The 22,567-nt window shown below is 32.4% G+C and overlaps 1 protein-coding gene across 3 annotated transcripts in view; it reads left to right on the plus strand.

Moving 5' to 3' along the window:
- LOC119635276 (dual 3',5'-cyclic-AMP and -GMP phosphodiesterase 11) overlaps positions 1-22,567 on the plus strand; it is a 140,554-nt gene that overhangs the window by 38,421 nt on the left and 79,566 nt on the right. For all 3 annotated transcript variants that reach the window (XM_038029999.1, XM_038029998.1, XM_038030000.1), the window contains exon 2: positions 12,857-12,945. The gene's annotated coding sequence lies outside the window, so the exon portion shown is untranslated. The remainder of the gene's footprint in view (positions 1-12,856; positions 12,946-22,567) is intronic.

A 22,567-nucleotide genomic window follows, 5' to 3' on the forward strand; every position in this document is an offset into this window, starting at 1 on the left:
AAGAAAACTATTTCGATGACTGTCGACGACTTTTTTATGGTCGTTTCTGATTCCAGCATGAGCCCAGTTTACAAATTTTTTACCACCCAGTAGAGACTATAAATCAACTTAGCAATATGTCTTTGTTTCTTAGATTATCCGTTTTTGAAATACTAAATATCAATAGCCGCCCATTCCGTTTGAATTGTTTACAATACACAAAACTTTTAAATAGATATAATTCACCGAATAATTTTTTATATCTCAAATACGAAAATTAATGCAACTTTAAAAAAAAAAATCGCCCTTAAGCCATATATAAATTTTCGATCAGTTTACCCAGAAACAGGCATTGGTGGCAATCAGTTACAGAGGTATTTATAAATATACGAATAGACTCAGTTTACTCTTTTAGTCTGTCTCTTGGAATCCCAATGTTTAGAAACTTTCCAAAAGTTTCTTCCTTCCGCATTGCTTCAGTTTACGGTCACAATTCAATTTAACTACATAAGCGAAAATCATCAGTATAAATTTCCCTATGGTAACACACGAAAGATGACGAGGCGTACTTCATTTTTTTTTATTTTTTAATGTGGACCAATTACTCAGGGTATGATAACAATTCGCGTAATAAGGCGATGGTCAGAAAGAAATTAGATAAAGAAAGAGATAGGGTGTCTTAGTGAAAGTGTGTCCAATCGATAAGTGTTACAACTTGAGCACGCACGCTACGATGAAAGTAAAATCCACTTCAAGATACAAAAGGACGAATCGAGCTTTTTGTTAAAAGCGATCTTATGTTGGCGAAACTTAATCCTCGACATGTTTCTTACGTTTTCTATACATTCTTTCCTAAGTAGCTTCTCGTTTACCGCCTTTGAGTAGGAAAGAATAAAAAACGGGAAAGCAAGTATGTGTGGACTCAGCCGCTCCGTACAAAGCGAATTATTTCATATTCCAACTATTAGTTTGCAAGTTAGAGTTTTTTGATGGCACAAGGGTTCGTCAATAGTAACGGCATCTACATGTCATACTACGAGTTGATTGAGTGATGCGTTATAACCACGACGAAGGGAGAAAGAAGTGAAGAAAGAAAGACAGAATGGGGGATATAGCTGATCGATACCTGTTACGTCTTTACCGACCAAACATGTAATTCTTATTTCTTTGACCACAGGGGTTAGTTAATGAATTAGTTAGTTCTAATGAAAAACTATGGTCTATTATACTGGAAATTAAACCCATGTAAACCTGAATTGATAGTCGCGTTTACTTATTAACCTAGCTATGCTGTTTGGAACCTATTTATTAAGAGAAAATCCTAAAAAGTTTGATATATAAAATCTGTCAAGAAATTGTAGAGACTTCAGGTGTTCGAAATACATGCACTGGTTACATTTATACAGCTTGTAGCAATAACAATGTCCACCTTCAATTTCGTTCTTTCGTTGAATATTCTGTAAAACTGTCCAAAGCGGAACTTTTGTTGAGAAGACTACTTACTCTTTACGTTGCTGACAAACGGGTTGAGTTTAAGAGGATGAAAGCGTTTTTCTCTTGCTTTTACGTAAACAATGATTTTTGCGCCTTTCACTCCAAAGCTCTATTTTGTTATTAAAAATGTGTATGTTTATAAATCATTCTTTATATAGTTTTAAAATAATTCTATGTAAATAGTATTTGCATTTATATAATTTATTATAAGCAGCTAAGTAGAAAAAGGAAGAAGAAAGAGTAACAAAATTTGAAAAGGTGAGGCATTGCCAAAAAACTAATTACAATTTTTACACTAAAAGCTTTCTAATTGTAAATATACACGAACACCGACTTATTTGTTGTTAATTGAAATTTTTAGCTTGCAAAGAATTCCAATAAAGCGAAGATTGATTACAACCGCTACATCGAAGTAAGCCGTTTTTATAAAAGCGTCCGTTATTTCATTCTATTATTTACGATTAATTGAAAATTAATATTTTTCCCTTATATAAAAAAGAAAAGAAACGCAAACACGAACAAATACACTGCAGCGCATACACACCCACACAAATACTCGTATGAAAAACACGTGCAAGAGATAAGAAATCAATTGAAGTGAAATGAATTCTATTATAGGTCGCATATGTTTGCACGGATGACTCTTGCTAAGTTGCTTGTGCCTGTGCTTAATTAGTTTCGTATTTTTATTTGTTTTTTTGTAACAGTAAAAGTTAATTAGTCGTTAATTTATTTTATTAAAAAAAAAAAGTTTCAAAACAACTCTTGTTTTTTTTTTTATTGTAGAAATATTTAATTTCACCGGATAACTTGTTTTATCACGTTCAAGCGTATTTATCTAAACAGCAGAGGTTATTATCTTAATATTATTAAATTTTTTAATTAAGCAACGTAAGGAACAGGGAAAGGCGCTTAGCACGAAAACGATGATAAGGCTGTTGTTTTACAATGGAATTAAAAGACAGAGACGTTCAAGGCGCATCTACTTACAGCTACGATGTGGTTTCTTTTTGGCTTTTCTGTAAGAAAATAACTTGGATTCTATTTTTCCAAAATACTTTCTCTTCACCTGCAGTATACGCAGAACCAATCAACTTGTTTCTATAGTTTTTTTTATGTGCGGGACTTGTTCTATGAAATTGATCATTTTTAAAGAAGTCTCTGGTTGAAATCTGATTCTATGTAACTTATCTATAAGAAACTCCTTAGAGTATTCTATTTTATGGTTTTGTTTTCAATTTTTGTGAATTTTTTGTTGCAACTTCGAGACGTTAGAGAAACACCGCTTCTCTATAAATTTGTAGATTATAGATCACAGCTTTTCTGTATGTCACACGCGGGATGATAAAAGCTACATATTCTCCTGTGTAGCAGGTGAAAGCACCACTAGATCAAATATATTGTTTTAATAAGATAGCGATTGCATGTATTATGTATTAGAGGAAAATTCCTAACACAATCACCAGAGAACATCTATGACCCTTATTAAATTAAGTGAGTAGTAGTAACAATAAACAATCATGGCGGAAGTGCAGTCACTGATGCATAGTTAAAATTTGTGCTACTTAAAAAATTATAATATTAATATCTGATTATTGTATTTTAAATTTTTATACAAAAGGGAAAATTTATTTCGTCATAAATTATTAGCAGATTAATAAAATGCTGCGAATTTAAAAGTGAAAGCATCATCTATGCTCCGTAGACTTTGAGAAATAGGTATATAATTTCGATCAGCATTAGATTCGGATCCTATTTAACTAAATCCACGCAGAGGCTCTCAAAATCGGGAATATTAATACAGAAAGCAACTTATAAGTTGCTACGAAAATCCCGCATTTTATAAGATAAAAATTGGAGCATCAAAATTGACCTGAAACGAAATTTTTTAAGATGCTGGAAAAGCGATGAAAACAAGTAAGAAATTGCGAAGGCGGCTAATTGTTTCCAAATGCATTTGTAATCAGGCGATGCAGAGGAGGTTTATAAGCAGAGGATTTGCCTAAAGGGAGTTGAATCGTGTCATTGAGAGGAAGAAATTGATCCAATGGAGAGAGGTGTTGACATTTTCCGTAAATAAGTTTCTATTACATTTTGCAAATAATTTTCTATAAACGGTCTTCTAATTTTTTTAAATGACATGTACGCTGTTGATAATCCGATGGCATAAATTTCACCTGGGGAATGTTAAGACCATTGAAAATTCCTCAGACTTAATTAATACCGTACATGGTATTCAAATTACCACTTCAAGGCGAAAGAATTTTCCTGCGAAAATAATAACGATTTTATCCTATTTTCAAAAAAAAAAAGAATATTCTCTTTCCATATATATTCACAGAAATGGTTTGGTTGAAATGTAATGTATAATCTTTTTTATATAAATGTATCAAAAATATAAATTCATCATAAAAAAATTCATATAAAAATTGTATAAAACTATTCAGGAGACGTACAAGGGGAGATGAATTTATATTTTTGATACATTTATATAAAAAAGATTATATATTACATTTCGTGTATCGGAGTCCTTAGAAATAATTGTTCTAATTAATTAAAAAAAAAAAAACTTCACTGAAGGTCATCAAACGGTGAAAATTGCGCAAAATCCGTCTAAACAAGAAAGGAGGCCTAAAGAGGAATGCGCTACGTTAGCCGCCGTGTTAACAAACCATTGCTTTTCGTAATTGCAGCTTGTTTTAGTTCTTCCGAGAAGCGACTGCAGTATTATGAGAATACAAACGAAGAGTGCTTCCACGGGTATTCTTCAAAGACGAATCGTTCTTCCGAGTGGAATTCATATGCCATGAGGAAGATGAGAAAGTAAATAATAAGTGCAAATAAAACTAAGTAGGCAATAAGATAACAATGGGGAAAGATGAAGAAGATATCATGCTTCCTCTCACAAAATAAGTAAAGCCATCGTTAATATTAGTTTTTTTTCTTAGAAAATGAGCTTGACTACTTTCAAATCAACCAGATTTCCAATGTACATTTCTACACTTTACAAACACTTCATTAATTCGTTATGGTCCCTATGATAAATAAACATACATTTTCTATTCAATTCTTACCTAATGAACCGAATTCACATGTCGACGGCTTTACCGCATTATGGATACAACAAGTTTCGAATTGTGAAACTATTGCTTCTTAGAGAGAATCGATGTATATATAAAATGACAGTACGAACCAGTTTCCTCGCATTCACTTTACATACCAACTTCTCTCTCTTTCTCTCACTCACGCTCTCATCACAGTTACCACTACTAGTATGTTGATGAAAAAATCAATCAATATTTGTGCTCGACATCATTTATGGTTCATGATTTATGTTTACTTTTGTCTTCGCCCTGCCGGAGGCATCCATGTGTAACACTGCGGTTTCATGCGAATGAATCATGGATTTTGTTTATGTTATTTATTAAAACAAAGGAAAAGGAAAAAAGCACTACTTGATGGAAATATACACTAGCACAATACAGTGTATCGTGTTAATCAGCTTGTGTGAGATAAACTGAAAGTGTCATTTGAAACACTACCGCATCTGCTTAATTAACACGTCTGGTTAGGTAAGAACAAAAATTACAAGAATGCAAGTGTTGCGGTAGACTATTATTTAAAAAGATTTTTTAAATCGTCAGTGATTGAAATATTTATACATATTATTTTTCGTTCGAAAATACTTGAATTTTGTTTGGCAAGATACATGCATGACATTCTTAAATATTTTTTTTATTTGAAAAAAAATATATATATTTGAAAAATGTACGAAAAGTCCTTATTAGCGGAATAGTTTGTTGATTTCTTAAATACCATAAATTCATGACTCATCTTTCATATTTGTTTCGAGAGGAATTCTTAAATATCTTTGTAGATATCTTTAAAAACTTTCACGATACATTTATTTCCTTATTCTATTTGTATTATTTCATTGTGCGAGTCAGAGGTCAAGATATATTTTTGATAGACTAACAAAAGTAGCCGCTAGCAGACGAAGTGTAAGACGATTTGTGTCTAGTTTTAATACCTCAACGACGATGTTCAGAAGGGAAAAAAAACTGATTTTTATAGAGTTGTTCTTGTTATTGCCTTAACGTCCTAAGCACTTCAATGTATGTTTAGTGAAAAATCCATCATTTTCCGAAAAGTGGCTCTCCTTAACTTGTAGCAATAAAAGGAATTGAGTTTGCAGAATTTTCTTTCTCTGTTTTCTCCATCCCATCCATGCGCAAGTTTTTAATAAGGCACAACACCCCTTGTCCATACAACTAAAGTAACGCATCATAGGCTTTGCTTAAAACGAAATTTACAATGAAATTTGTTTTAATCGGTCCAATTACTTTGTTTCTGGTTAACAAACAAATGTAGTTTTTCCATTTTTCTTTTTTTTTGTTTTTTTTTTATCATAGTAAAATTCTTTTCTTTTTTGTTTTTATATTAAAATTCCTTTACGCTTTCAACTTTTTAATTTAAATTAATGATCGAAAATGGCATAATGAAAAATCAACAATTTAAATGACCAAACGGTTATAACTATTAAACAAATTAAATCATTGAAATAGTTTTGAATACAATAAAGACAAATAAAAATACGTAAAAACTTTTAATAGCCTTAGCGCGATTGTGAAAGAATCACTACCTCAACCAAATATGCAAATTTCGCTTTTCATGCTCTACATCATTTGAAGTGAATATATATGAAATTTGTACGGTTGATAGAACATCCAGAACGACTTGAGACAGCCACACTAATTATTCTACGAAGCAATTCAGAATTGTTTTTTAAAAGAAGAGCCTTGGCATGGCAAAAATGGAATGAATGGAAATTCGTCTAGAATAATAATTGGACAAACCAATATAAAATGTTAAATTTTAACTTTCTTCGAGTGGGGTAAACTCGAGCATGAACATGCAAGGTTTCTCATAAAAGTGCGCCTTTATAGGGCAACACGACCTAATTTTTGTCAAAGAATGTTAATGTCGTAAGAAAAACACAATTATAAAATATTCAAAACAAGTAAACGCACTGTAGTGCGCTACGATTTACTATTAAATACCCTACATCATTTTTATTATTAGTTGTTGATATAAAGACTTATCAAAATAAGGCGTCATATAGGACCAAAAAATGGTCCAATTGAAACCATTTTCAACAGCGTTCGTCCTTGGCCGAAAATATGCCAGTGTACGACATTTCATCAAAATATCGCCAAAATTGCAAGCTTTAGGTTGAACACAAGGGAGCAAGAAGGGCAGTTGAACAGAGAGGTAGACAAGCTTAAATCGATTCAGAAAGTAAATCCGTGTCGATCGGTGAGTCCATCTCAAATCCTTCTGAGTGATGCATACATCCGCACAAACTTAATATAGCGTTGCAACACAAGTGGTGTAAGGTATAAAAATTGAAATGTTTATTGATTATTACGTAAAAATGAATTGAATAATTGTCAGTAAACTTTAAACCCACAACATAAGTAAGCGAATTGTGTTATTTCGAAATAAAATGTTATAATGTAGAAACCTTTTAGCGTAGCTGCGTCACCTATACTGAGCTTCTAGAGCACATTGCTTTGCGTTTTTAAAGCTTCCCGTAAAAGGTTTTTTTTTTACAAAATTGCTAAGCCGTGGCGGCGAAGTGATGCAACGCATTGGTGGTTTTGTCCTATTCAATTAGTTTTCGTTTACAAGCTTGATGTGAACATCAATGCAATTTCTTCATCTACTTTCAATTTTCCAAGAGATTAAATAAGAGGTAAACAGCACGGTGGGATATATGGACATGGCTTGTTCTGCTTAATCTATAAACTGGAAGTGATTTCATGTGTGCATTTTCGGATACAAATGCAATGGGTAATTAGTATACTCATATATTCTGTGGTCTGTCTAACAAATAAAGCTTAAGGTTCGTGCTCAGTTCTTCAAAAGTCTTTATTATTAATATCTTAACTATGAATCTACCGATGGATTTCTCCCTCACACTTTTAAATTTAACCATTGAAATTTTAGAGAGCTCCTTACTACTATGAGTAATAGATTTATATTAACATTCAATATAATCACAACAGCAATTTGCTTTGTTTAGATCTTTGCCAAGAATTCCCCGATAGTTTCATCGAATTTTTCAATGTATAAATAATAGAGAGGTTAGAAATAATTCGTCGAATATGCAGGTCACTGAAGAGGAATTTTTTCTTCGATAATGAATAGTATTTATTTTTATGAAAACTAAAAAATTCAACTCGAAGACGGCAAATAACTTCTGTAAATCAATTTAATTACAGACTCTGCCTGGGTAGTTGAAGCAAGGCTATAGTTAAGAGATAATACCTTCTACAAGACTGGGTAATCACTTAAGAAAGAGTTTTTGATTCGGTGTTTTCTTGACAGAAAATGTACTTTATGTCTTCTCTATTGCATGTTGCCGAGAATGTCGACTGGTATGAGTAAATAAATTTACCTTTTTTTCGATAATGTATGAATGAAAATAATATTTCCTCCTCGATGAATTTTTGCTTTGAAATTTTTTTTACCTTTTTAAAAATTACAATAAACAAAAACAATAAATCGAATAAAAACGCAAAGCACACAACAGGTAAACAAAATTTCGTTGAAATTCATGAAACATCATATTAAAGTAAAAGCATATATATTAACTTTTTGTTGTTAAATTGCGTTATATTCGGTTTATTTATAATTATTATTATTGTAAACACGAACAAAACAAAAAAAAAAAAAAACATGCAAAACTTTCCAAAATAAAGTCTCAAATTTCATACAAAATATTACCAGATTAGGATAACAAACTGCTAGATTAATATTTAGACTTAAACTGTTTTACATTTTCATGCTTGCATTCTCTATCTTTCCGCTTTTAATGATGTATTAAAAACACGTTAGTCAAAGAGAAAATTTTTTACTACATAATTACTTACATATTTATTACCTACTTACACACACATACATACAATTCATATTTATATATATATATATATATATATTTATATTTATTATACCTACTTATACAAACATATATACAATTCATATATATATATATATATATGTATGATATTGAATTTCTTTGTAAGATGGACATGATGGTGTCTTGTTTCAGTGGTATGTGTGGTTTGCTAGCTTTGCTTTCAAGTGTTATTTTTCACACTTGCTGTTGGCATCTTGTAAATTTGCCATCAGCAAGAAGGAATGTACTAAATTTTTTAATATGTTTACAACATGAAGAATGGAGATATATAACTTAATTTAATGTGAAAGCCGAAATCGAACATTTTTCGCAATTATATGTTTATTACGATCAACTCTATGCAGCTTTTACGAATTAGTTTGCGTAAACGAGATCTTAAGTTGACTTCATTCCAGTTACTTCAACAGCTCTAAATATACATTAAAAGTCCTTTAAGCATCATATATTCAATATGACATATATATTAAGGAAAATAGTCTTAAATCATTTATATTTGTTGCATAAAAGGTGAAGGTTAAATTAATAAGTTGAACAGCAAAACATAAGGATAGTTTAGAAGGAAGTCTCAAAAGAAATAAATAAAGATGAACGGATCGTTTACGGAAATTTGGGCGAAATATAATACTTACCGCTGATACTGCAAAATTACGATTGTATCGCTTATTATTATACATGGCGTATAGGTCTCAGATATTCTTGCTTGATTCTTTGGTCCCCAAATAATCTTATTGTTGATATCTCTCGTTCTTATTAAAGTTCTCGAAATTCTAAAAATTGAGATAAAACATCGCCACCAATAATACGTGGCCTGTTGACATTAACAGAAAAAAACGAATTCAACTTCTTTTTAACAGATTTAAAGTGGTTTTCTTCTGTTAAGGGCGTAGCTACGTTTGGAAAGACGCATTTCAATTCGTTTAGCTTCTTCAAAAGGTATTTCCATATAGATTCAGGTAATGTTGGTTAGTATTGGTTGAAATATTTGGCTTGAGTGCAGCTGGTATTTGTTAAAATACCAAATTTTCAGAATTTGGTAAAAATAGTTTTGAAAAACCGAAATTTAATTTGTTTCGTTTGTTTGAAAGATATTTTTATATAGAATCATTAGATTCATTCATTTGGACGGAGTAGGCTGCTAAGCCCAACCATATCTTTATCCTCACTAATTAACAGAGTTCTGTTAGGAGCTTTACAAAGCTCGGTTAAGGGAGATATAGATGTTTTTGCTAGCGAAATTCCTATTTATCTTGACACCCTTAAAATAAATCCATTTTTCATCTAAATGTGGGTCGTCGATTATTCAAAAGATGAGTATAAATTTGTTAAGGCAGATACAAATTTTTTCTGCATATACTGACTTACCGGTGGAAAAAAATAAGTTACTATGTAGCCATGTGTGTAGGAAGGGATATACTCTTTGGCGCACTATTTAATTTTAATAGTGTACGATGTAGTAAGTCGCAGCGCGCCGCTTTTATCTATATTAAAATAAAGTAGGTAGTTATCCAGATTTTAAACTAATGGTAACTATTAATTTTATTACTAAGATTTTGTTTACTGCTCTAGTAGTTGAACATCCGTTTATATGCGGCGATTATGGTGCTTTTTGAAACTGACCTTTGTCCCAGAATTGATCTAAAGTTTACCTTTTAATCTTAACCTTCCTAAAATTCAGTGCACACAGCAAGGACAGCAGCATTCTATGCTAACTTAGGGCATGTATGTACAGTAGAATAAAATGGAGAAGGCTTCCTTAAAACATGCGTTTATGTAAGACGGATTGGTGTAACGCGCCAAAAGTGACTCGGATAATGCAAGAATGAAACAGTAAATATGTATTGACAAATTGCTCTATCTTTCTCTCTCTCTCTCTCTCTCTCTCTCTCTCTCTCTCTCTCTCTCAGTCTTTCTCGTAAGTAAGGCAAGCATGTTAATTACGCTTGGAACGACCCATCTATTTGTAGAATCTAAGCGACTCGTGCAAAACGGATTAAAATAAAATAGAACTAGTCATCGTATTGTAGAAAGATGTACTATACGTTTACTGTGCATAATTGACATAACAAAATTAACATGCTTCCAATCTTTGGTAGAGTGTATAATAAATATGAATAAAAAAGAATTTATAGAAAAACTTTTAAAACGTGACTTTCATAGGTTTTTAACATGTGGTTTTTGTTTATTTCTTTGTTGGTAAACACATGTGCCTATGTATGACTACATACGTTGTTGTTGTATCGACCATCGCCTTATAAAGTTTGAGATATTAAATATTTTAGTGGTTTTAACATGTAGTAAATATATATATATATATATAAATATATATCTTTATAATATATAAAAATATTTCATACTTAAAAGAATTTCTTATAGTAACACATGCAAGTTTAAATTATATCTCTTCGGAGATACATATGTTTATAATAAATTCATTAGGGAAGACAATGACTGAATGTTGACCGCATTGTGACCTGATATTATTCATATTGTGAAAAGAAAATATTAAATATTTGTAAATATTTAGTGTGAAGCTCAATATATATATTATCGATGTAATAATGAATTTATTGCAATACCTTTTCACGCTAATTGAAAATGAAAAGCCACAAAATTTGTAGAAATTTCCTACGCAAAACATTTCAAAGGTTTCATACCGCATACGGCGTAATGGTGGAGGAAAAAACCAAAAGCTTCCAACTGTTATGCGATAGTTTTGTTTAATGGTTTTTGTAATGCGAATAATACTTAATATGTTTAAATAGTTTGCTACTAAAAAGGCAAATAAAGCGTATAAAAGTGAAATTACAATAAAACCAATTAATAAGGAATTGCGCATTACTTTGAAAAATTTATTTTGGTAGAATTATGGCTTTGATGCTAAAAAAAAAACGTTTACGAAATGATTATCTAGTCACTTACTTCAGTGCAAGTGCTTTATATTATCCAAGATAAGGGGTAGATATGAGAAAGCAAGCCTGCAAGCAGCTCCTCAGTCATCGACTAAAATAGTGGCAAGCCATAAATAGAGCAATATATCTCAGATCGTTGCTTCTAACACAGATTTTAACATGTTTCGCTATAGCTGGGGGAGGATTGTCGTACCGAAAAACCAACCTGTCAACCTATAGTAAAAGTTTTTATTCTTTTTAAGATTTTCTTCCATTTGTAAGCTGTCTTCATCGCTTCAAATGCGGGGTATAACTAAGCAAAAACCCAAACCAAAATTTTGTTGCAGAGCGCTGTTAAGCCGTTAACAGAATACTGTTAAACGAAATCTCGGAGGGATTTTAACTCAAAATACAGTTAAAATGAAACTTTTCGAGATTTTTTTGCAAAATATTATAAACAAAACATGACTTTCTCTTATTTAATTAGTTTTCGAGAGGACAACATTTTTACACTATCTCATAAATGAGGCTAATAAAGAGAAAGTTTGCGTAGTTACTATGGCCAAACCATGCCCTGTGAAACTAGTACGGCATTTCCAACGATGTCCAGGTTATATTAATTTTTGCCCGGGACTTTGAAAATTAACATAATATAGGCTAACATATAAACAAACTTTGAAATGTTCTGTGAAAATATGAAACCAGAACAAAGCACAATCACTGTCTGCAGCGCAATCGCCCGTGGCCGTGTTGTTCTCTTGGGTTGCACCTATAGACTGCAGTTTTTAAGATATTGCGATCAAATTTGATGTACAGAGTTTTGTGAACAGATATGGTAGGTGTTTTCGCTAGTTAAATTTGAATTTATCTTCATACCCTTAGTTTTATTTGCGTAAACAAAAAGTGTTAAATTGTACGAAAAGATTGTTTTCTAAACCAAGTTCAAAGTATATTTAAATTTTTTTATTTACGTACATGAGCGTAAGCATGCGTGCTTAGCGAAGAAAAAGAAACTTTAAAATTTATAGCCACAAATATGATGAAATTTATAAGATAATTATAGAGTAGCAAAAGACACGAACAGTTCAACGGGGTAGATTTCTAAGCACAAGCATCTAAGCGTAACTAATCTAAAGAAATGTTTTTTTTTTTTAAATGTTATTAAGAGCGACGGTTCTGTTTAACGCCATGGCGCCTAATGTTTCGCTGACACTGTAACCGTCAAACACATACGGGTACCTATGCATTTAACTGGATTTATAATTAATATATGCAATTATTTTAATGAATTTAAAATTACATAATTATAATGTGTTTTGAAAAATTAATTAAAATTACATGATGGAAATTGTAGGAAAATTTGAGAGCGAACTTTCACGACCTAAAACAATTAGTAGTAAATATAATTATTTCTTCAAGATTTAATTAATGCAATTAGTAAATAAATATAATTACAATAGAAATAACATTCATTAACGTTTTAATAATTTTCTATTTCCTTTTTTGCTTATAGTAATTGTTTGAGTCGTTGAAACGTCACACTGGCTTCGCCTAATAACAGTACAGCACCACCGGTGCTTTGGCGTGCGCGTCGAAAAGTGGGTAAGTAATAGATTTTTAGGAATAACTGTAAATCAATTTGTTATATAAAGGAGTCTACATTAAGGAGCCGGCATACGGCAAATTTTGGAATTTTTGGTTTACAAAGGTCAATAACAAACTCGAATGTTTTTTATTAATATTTAATTTTTTTTTATATCTAAGAGCATTTGCTAAGTGGCTTGCTCTGTAAGTTAGCACGAAGGCTGTCAGAAAGAAGTAAGGGGAGAGGGAGAGCTAGAAAAACGGGGAGTGGCCGAGATAAATGTAATATCTTTACCAACCGCGCACTCATTATATTATGTACAACCACACACCGATCACAATTAACGTATGGTTCATAGCATTGAGAATTAAAGTCACGCTTCTTAACTGCAATGATAGCCTTACGAGCCAAATCTGCTTACGACTATATTCTTTATTTGAACCAATATCAAAGTTGATCAAACGTCTGGTTTCCTTTTCCTTTCTTGACATCAAGAATGATCGTCAGTCTGTGTTTGACCATCTGCCTCGTTTAAATTTATGCCTTATGCTTTAAATCGATACACGGCTTTGCAAATTGCTAATACAAAACTGATCACTTGCATTTTCTTTACCTGGCGTAACGAAAACAGTGAGATCGAACTTAACACCTGCGTCTAAATCAGACTTGAAACATAACTATAACTTTTAGATCATGTATTAAGATATTTAGAAAATAAATAAGAATAGTTTTGAAAATGTGAATATGTTCTTATACGTTGCGTTAAGCATGATCGACGCGTTCACATAGTGAGCTAAGTCTGTATAGCGCAATACACATAACAATTAGAGGCAGCTTTCTATGCTAGTAGTAGGTGAAATTCGTACAATATATAGTCCATCAATTTTTTCTGATCCTTCCGGAAACATGACGATGCTATGTCAAAACAACGATACTGGTTTGGCAGCAACCCAATCACTGAACTATTTTTGGCCTTCTTCAATATTTCGAAACCGCCTATCAGCGAAGCCATGCTGCATCGATCTGAACAAGCGGTAATCAGAAGAGCCTATGTCTGGTGAGTACGCTGGCTTTGGCTGTATCCTTGACAACTCTTACAACGTGTGGCCGAGCGTTGTCATGCTAGAGAATGATTTTGCATCTGCTAACCGCTACTGTTTGTCTTTTTTGAAACAATACATTGTTCAATTTGTTCAGATGATATTGGTAGACATCTCCAGTAACAGCTCGTAATACACTATACCTTACTGATCACATCATGTGCACAAAATAACTTTATGGCTATGCATTTTCCGCTCTGGTGACGATGTGGATGGCCTTGCTGGATTAATCCATTGCTTTAGGGGATGCACCCAATTCGTGAATTGTGGCAACTGCCAGAAAGAAGATAGGAAGGGGAAACGAGTAGGTGGTAGAAATAGTAGCCGCACCGTGATAAATGTTTGCCCCTCTACAGACTGAGCGACGCCTTATTGTAGCTGGTACAAAAGAAAACCCTACCGCATTTGAGATTCGACCCGCGAACACTGACTTGGTAGTGGCGATGCTTACCGGCGATTATCTACAAATAACTGCCAAATAATAAATAACATATATGAAACATATATGATTTTACGCAAAAAGGGCGTGTGTATGATGGAGGATCGATATTTTAAGTGAACAAATCTTCTCGTAATAGTTTGACATTGTCACAGGTTTTGTCACTCCTAGGGCTATCTCGTCGGAAGTAAAGCATTTGCAATCAATTCGTTGAATTTCGAATACACAGATTTGTCGACCGACATGATTGCGACTTTTCTTGCATAATTTTTATTTTTATTTGACGTTACACAGAATACCCAATTTTTTAATAAATTTTAATTGCCATTACGTTTTGTTGTGTTATTAATGAAGACATGATTGAAAATGATTTATAACAAATAACAAACAAAATTTATGGCACATGTTTTCAAAGAATTATGGCTTAAGCAAAATCATAAAAATGCAATATGTTTGGAGTACCGACTCCAATCTTCGAGATACACAAATCATGTCAAGTTTTTTTTTTCGAATTAAAAAAAAAAAACTGTTTGGAAGTCATGACCTCACAATAACATCTTCGTACCATTTTAAGGGCATAATTATCAGATTCTATTCAATCTCATTGATACGAAACATTTGCTTGAGATGTGAGCAATGAATTAGTCCTACCTACTAAGCAGATCATATATAAAAGATATAGTTTTCCTAACGAGATCAAGATGGAAGACTTCTACTCTCTGGGTTTTTTGGTAAACTACGACAGGCAAACAATGAAAGTATTAACGTACAACGTACAAAAAAAGGGAACGATCAACCACGCCCAATGGAATAGAGCATGAAAATGTACTTTTTTCGTTTTTTTTTTCAATTTTTTTTTAGGATAAAAGTGCCAATATATATCTTTTCTATTTAAACACATATGCGATTAAGTTTGTAGTATTTCTTCAGTTTGCTTTTCTTAAATTTCATTTAACAGTGATTTATAATTTAAAGCGCTATAGTGGATCACAGATCGCTATTGAATACCCTACACTAACCTCAAGTTATTTATATAGCGACTTTTCAAAGTAGGGTGTTATAAGGGACGTGTCCGAATCGAACCATTTGCAATAACGTTCAGCCTTAGGACGAAACACGTCAGTGTACCAAATATCATCGAAATTTCTAGAAAATTGCGGCCTGGACATAAGCCAGGCAAAAAGCAACAGAGAGGAACCAACACAAAACTTAAAATTCCGCTATACCACAAATGAATTCATTCAAAATTTGCTAATTTTGATTTTCAAGCAACGATTGAACCGCTGGAAGATGAATTTGACTATATCCTATCTTAATCAAAAATGTACATATTTTATAAACTCTTGCACGTGTCAAAGTTATATACTTGTTTCCTCGAAAGCGTTTGCTAGGATAGAGAAATGAAACCAATGAAAATCTTGCATAAATTCTTTTCGTAATTTTCACCACAGTCAAAGTCTATAAAGTTCTCTTGAAAAGTATAACTGATAATATATTTTTTATGTAACTTTTCATAAATGCAAAAAATGCTTTTAAATGATAAAATTTATTGCTATTTTTCCAGTAATATTATATTAATGATCATTACCACCTCGTCCATTTGTTATGATTTTAGTGTTTACAATAATACATGTGTCACAATATTTTCTTCACTAATGCAGGCATGGATACGGTTTTTAAAGTTACCATAAATTTGTTCGCCTTATCGTCTTTTATGTGCTGTTTAATGCTTAAGTACTCACTAAAGTATTTCTCGCAGCCACAAAAAGAAAGAAAGCAAGTCAAAAAAAAAATAAATAAATAAATGTTTTGTTAAGTGAAACATAAGCCCCAGCAAAAGAGCACAATAAAAAAGAAGAAAGGTAAAAAATGAACAACTCGAATGAGTTTGTGTTGACAATAAGCGTCATGTTCCCTAAAGGCCAAAAGCTCTTAAATGCTGCATATAATGAGAACTTTATCCTTTTAATTGAAATAGTTTTTGTAAAGAATTTGAAATTTCGCTTATGCGACAGGCACTATTTACACTTTAAGCCTAATAATTCAAAAACAGTAATTTTTCATTAAAAATTGCTTTATTGATTTCCCTTTATGATCTTGCTTACGTTCCCATAGCTTGAGATATCTCTAAAACAGTGTTTTCGAACACATCAACGTCTGCTTCTGCCGACAAAAATCTATGTGCACGTAATTTGTTGTTGACGTTAGGGGAACAAAAAAAGGTTATTGGTTGCCATCCCAAGGCATGTAGGGCGGATGACCTATTAAGATGTTTTTTTATTTGCTTTCTTGATTTAAACAAAGACCAAGCAATTTTTTCTGCATCATTCGGGATTGACCGTAATACGTTCCTCCAAAAGTCACAGAGTTTTCTTATTCCAATTAAAGGTTGCGAAAGTACCTTACATGCATAATTTAAAGCATCTAATTTCAAATTTGCGTCCATTTCTCAAACGACTTAAGTAAATTCATTATTTTGCTCAGCATACATTCATTTAATCGAATATTTGTCTGTCCGTTTCTTTGCCATTTATTTCTCTACTCTTGATCGAGCCACCTCGCCCATTTTTATCTCCACCTAGCGTTACAAAGTTGGAATTCTCAAAGTCTCTTCGTTTATTCTCTCCGTTCAGTAGCTACGATGTGTCTATGACGATTGGCATTCACTAAACAGCAATCTCGCATCGGTGATGTTGTTGTTAAAATGTGCAGTTTTCCTCTTGCGATGCTACGAGCAGAACGACGCTCATTCTCGGCGTCTTCGATATTAAAACCTCTAGCCTTAGAGCTTGGAGCAGATGTCTTAGCTCTGGTTTTCTCGCGAGGATCTATCAACCTATCTTTCCTTCCTCCTACGGATATATAGATTTACGTAGCCTCTTCCATTATTTCCTCTCCTCCAGGTTCAAAGTTTATAGCTTTTCGTGCCCTAGCAACTCGGATGGTTACTTCTAGGTCAGCTCCCAATTCTCCTTCATGGCTCGCACTGTCACTTGCCACTTTTCTTTACGACTGCCTTGTACGTTTACATCTTCCCGTTACTAGTTTTTCCATGATTTAACTATATGGGAACTATCTATATATATATATATGATGTATGTATATACATCTACATATCTGTCTACGTGCAGATACTACTGATGTCCCTGCACAGTGGACTCATAAAAGTAAATCTACACATGATGGTGCGAACCACGAAGGAGATTTGAAATCCGAACGAAAGGTAATTACTAGAGTTGCTAGAGCACGAAAAACTCTACACTTTGAATATTCGCAAATGAACATAAATATAAAAAAAAATTTTCAATATAAAATCTTTTCATAGTTGACAGTGACAATTAAAAGTTTAAAAACCAGATGAAAAAAAAGTTTATCAAAACAACAATTTTCAACGCCACTGCAAACATTCAAATTCTGTATACAAATTTCTTGTTCAAGAATAAAGTCGAACCCCACAAGGAAAATTACTTGAGCAAAGAAGCAATCTAGCTGAAACCTGTTCGGAAGGAAGTGAATCCTCTATAGAAGAAACAATCAAAGCTGCTACTGTAAATATTATATAACAGAACATTTGTCCTAAACAGTAAAAACTTGTTCATCATGGGCAATGGCCGACGTAAGTGACAAAGACAGGTCAGCAACTTGATTAAGAAATATAGCTGATAGAAAAGAACGAGGCAAGACAACCTATATAGCTTAAAGATCTGAGCTTTTACCCATAACAAGAAGAGTACAAAAAAGGTTTATCAAATAGACAATAAAAACATGTGAAAATGTCATACGCAGTTTGCTAATATCGGACGAAATGGAATCGGTGCGAATGCGGTATACGCAGAAAAAGAGACAAGAATTTATTAGATAACATTCAGACCTATTCACGCCAATAGAACAAAGGTAATCGGATTAATATCGAGCAATTTTAAGTTGTTTAGTGCCTAAAATGACTATGGAGCTAAAATCACCTTATCCGTAAAAAAGAAAGACCGAACGTTCCCAGTGAACTTTGATTACATATTGGAACGTTTACTTCGAAGCCGGCGCAATAGTTTTTTGTAACTAAATTATATGCTTTGCCCAATTTATAGCTAAACCAAAAAGAGTTTGATGTTCGTAGATCTGGCAACTAAAATTTAAATGAAAAATTTCGCATTCTGTTGCATGTTTCCATGTTGACATTTACTTTTATTTTGTCCCTTTCCCATTAATTATTTATCCGTTATTGTCCTATGATTTATTATCTTAGTTGAGAAAAAAGTTTTTTTTGTTTACATTTCATTAGCGTGTAATTTATATGCTGTTAGAAGATGTCTTATGGTGTTTTATTTTGCTGGAGTAAAAAAACTTAAAATGCAAACATTATTTCGCAAAACTTAGTTGAAGACTGTAATGATGAAAACGCTTCAAGTTGCTTTCTTTGAAAATTTTCTTCTACAGTATCATCTTAAGTCTTTTGTTGCATACATAAATTAAGTGGTTTCAAGTGTTCCGCGTTAACGAATTTAGATAATTTATGTTCTTTTTCTGCAGCGTTGAGATGCTGAAATGGAGGCGCACATGCTATTGACATGAAATGTAATAATTTTAAATATGGTATTTAGTGTTGGTTATGGGAAAATTGCTAATATAAAAAAAGTATACGGTTTGGACTTTCTATTCTTTATGCCTCGCTTGGGTTTAATTTGTGAAAAAGAGAAAATTTATTATGATGTACACAGGCTTGGAACAATATATATATTCGTGAACGTAGTGAAATATTAAAAATTTTAAAAAATTATTAAACGACTTACTAAAATTATAAAACGTTTGCTATGAAAATAGCTTTCGTTTAGTACGAGATTATGGTTAACATTCCCCCAATCCCAACCCCCCCCAAAAAAAAAAAATTCAGTAACAAATGTACCAGATATTTTATTAGCTACTTGCTAAGCAAATATTAAAAAAATACCATGCTTATAGTTCCTCTTTCAATTAAATACAAAAAATGTCGTTTCAAAACCAAGCTGAAGATACCCCCAACGTTGGTATAACTTAAAGAATGTGAATCGAAATTATGTCGTTTAAGCTTAAAAAAAGGTACAAATTTATGCAATGCTAGTAGTTTACCATGATTGAATATGATTTGCAAGGGTAAATAGAGTCTCCCACATCAATTCCTAAATCGCGTTGGGTTTCTATGCTTAGAATTCTATATGATATGTCTAAGAAATCGAGTCATCCCGTAAATGTAGTTCTACATTGACATAAAATTATTTGCTGGGTTCTTCTTTTGCATGCATTTGACTTAGGGGTATTCCACCTATTGAAATGAGTTTCAAAAAGATTATGGTTGCTATGTTCTGTAATAAACATAGAGTCCTTAATATTGAGATGATAAAGATATTGTTACAAAAATGATTTTCAAGGTTTGAGTTTCATGAAGATTGGCCGGTTTTCTAAGAAACTAAATTCTAAAGAAGGGAAAAACCAAGTGCATGAAAAAAAGATTAACAACGATTGACAGCAATTTAGCGCAAAATACGGGCTAACAGATTGAGAATGTCGCGATGAATTTCGGTAATGATAACTACGTTGTAAGCAAATTATTTGAGAGAGTCGAGGTCAGCCGAAAACAAAATTCAAGTCAAGATTTTTGTAATAATGACTTAGTTGTGAATATATTAAAAATTATAAATAAAATCTACTCTGTTTACGATCTAGTGATACGAACCTTGTCAAGAGCTGCAAAAGAGAGCATTTTGTAACAAAATGGCCACAGTAGCTTTAATCACGGGAAGCTATTATTAATATTAATATTTGTATTTAAATGTTCGCGAAGATGAATCCACTTAATGACTGTACACGATTAATTTGCAGACCAGTTACTTTATACAATTGAAATTGGAAAGTTTATGGTTATTGCATTGAAATATTTTTGTACTTGGAAGGTAGCAAGAAACGTTACAAAATTTTCATTTGCTTTGTCTTCGTAAGCCATAATTGGAATGGAAAAATATGGTATGTATCTCTGACATTCTCATCATATTGAAGATCGTTTAAATCCGCATATATTTTCTTACCGTTAGCGTCACTTTTGTCGCCAGTGTGCTCCCTATCGTCCTGTTGCTTCCTATCGATCTTCTTCTCGGTTGTATTGTTCCCTGCATTTTCCTTTTTGCCTATCATTTGTCTCCTTTCACGTATGCAATGCGTTTTTGTTTATCATCTTCTGACAATCCTGCTTGGGCATCCATTTGTATCGATTGCTTTCTGTCTCTTTATGCTCTCATTTGTGTACATTTTCTATCCTCTATCTTCTAGTACTTTTCCTCCTCTTTCTTTGCGGCCTATTTTTTTTTTTTTTTTCTTTTGCAGTTACCTACCATTATTTAACCTTGTTCGTTCAACGGAACGCATTCTTGTCTCTGTGAAGGCTGTTTTGTTTCATCGGGATCATTCTCCGCTTCTTCATCTTATTCACTACCCCTATATATAATGTATAAATGGTAAATCGATCCATCTGTATATGTGTTAGTAATAAAATCTTTTCATACAAGTATGGGAAAATGCAAGCAGGCTGCGAATATCCAAAAAAATCGAACGGCCGGAGATAGACCACAGTTTTTCGATACTTACGTTAACTGTTTATTGCAAAAGTAGTTAATTCTCTCAAAGAACACTTGCATTGTTTGCAATGATTAATTCCGAAGTGATTATGGGTACTTACTTCTGCATACTAATGCAGAAGAAGATTGTTCAACATTTGAACCGTACATCATTCCAAAATATTTTGCATTCATATATTATCCGCACACAGGATTCATATCTAGAAACAATGTTCTATGCATTCCTACCTTTTTTATTTCTCTACTATTACTACATTAGTTTTATATGTATCGTGCAAAGAAGAAAAAAATGTAGGAACTTTTGACAATTTAAATATAACGGTCGAATAATAATATTTGCTCTATAAAAACTTATAACTCATAGGAAACTTGAGCGATTTTAAAAACAAAATAGGAAGCTTTTCCGAGCAAAAGCTTTTCAATTGAAATGAAATGAAGCAAAAAGAAAAGAAAAGCAAAAAAAAAAAAAAAACAAGAAAACAACCGTTTATTGACTGATTGCAAAAGCCGGTAAAAGTCATCTCTTGCTTGCTCATACTTTGAGAGGGAATGCTTTTACAATAAAGTTTAACCGCAAATTGTATATATAGTACGGAAGCCGTTAAGACGTAGTTCTCATAGACAAAAATATATATATGTACGGCATATTTTGTTCATTTTTCATTTCAAACGTGACTACATGTTGATTAACGGCATTGTATCAGACAGAGTATTTTATTTAATGCACAAAAACACTTTAAAGATACCAACAAGAATACGTTTGCCTGCGGTTGTGCGTTCGTTTACGATTGCATTGGTATTAGTGTTGTCTGTTACGTGCTTGAGAGCATTTCAGAGAAGAGTTATTGAAAATGATTGCGGTACGAACAGCTGTTTTTTTTTTCCTTCTTGCTTTTAAATACGATAAATGCGCAACGAAGTACTTTAGTGTTTATTGGGTGCGATGTCGTAAGCCCTAATATACGGAAGCGTTTGTTTTTTTTTTTTTATGTTTTATTTTTTATACTTTGAAGATTTATTTTTCCAAAGCATTTTTTATAAAAAGAACTGTATTAAGTGAATGTACGGATTGAAATGCTTATTATTATATTATATATACGTTTTTTTCATCTTCCTTTTTTACATAATGTATTAAAAAAAATGTTTTCTTAAAAATCCATATGTAATATCAGAAAGGGATAATGTAAAGATGCCACTTAACAAACGGCAGAAACTTAAGGCATTATGATTGGCTTTGAACAGGGGAGCAAAAAAAAAAAATAGGTCCAGCATAATTAACAAATGCAAATCATTTCGAAAGAAATCTCAAGATGCAATAGAAAACAGTGCATATAGTGCAGGTTAGCATTTATTCCTACTTGATGCTTATGTATAGTTCGCTATTGTTGGCGTAGATCACATTAATTTCGAAACTATCTTTTGATTTCTATGTATGAACATACTTCTTAAGTTGAGATTCGAATGGATATGGTGAACTTTATTGTTTTATCTTGATTAA

Source organism: Glossina fuscipes, unplaced genomic scaffold (genome assembly GCF_014805625.2).
Source record: "Glossina fuscipes isolate IAEA_lab_2018 unplaced genomic scaffold, Yale_Gfus_2 26, whole genome shotgun sequence".
NCBI classification, from domain to species: Eukaryota; Metazoa; Arthropoda; class Insecta; order Diptera; family Glossinidae; genus Glossina; species Glossina fuscipes.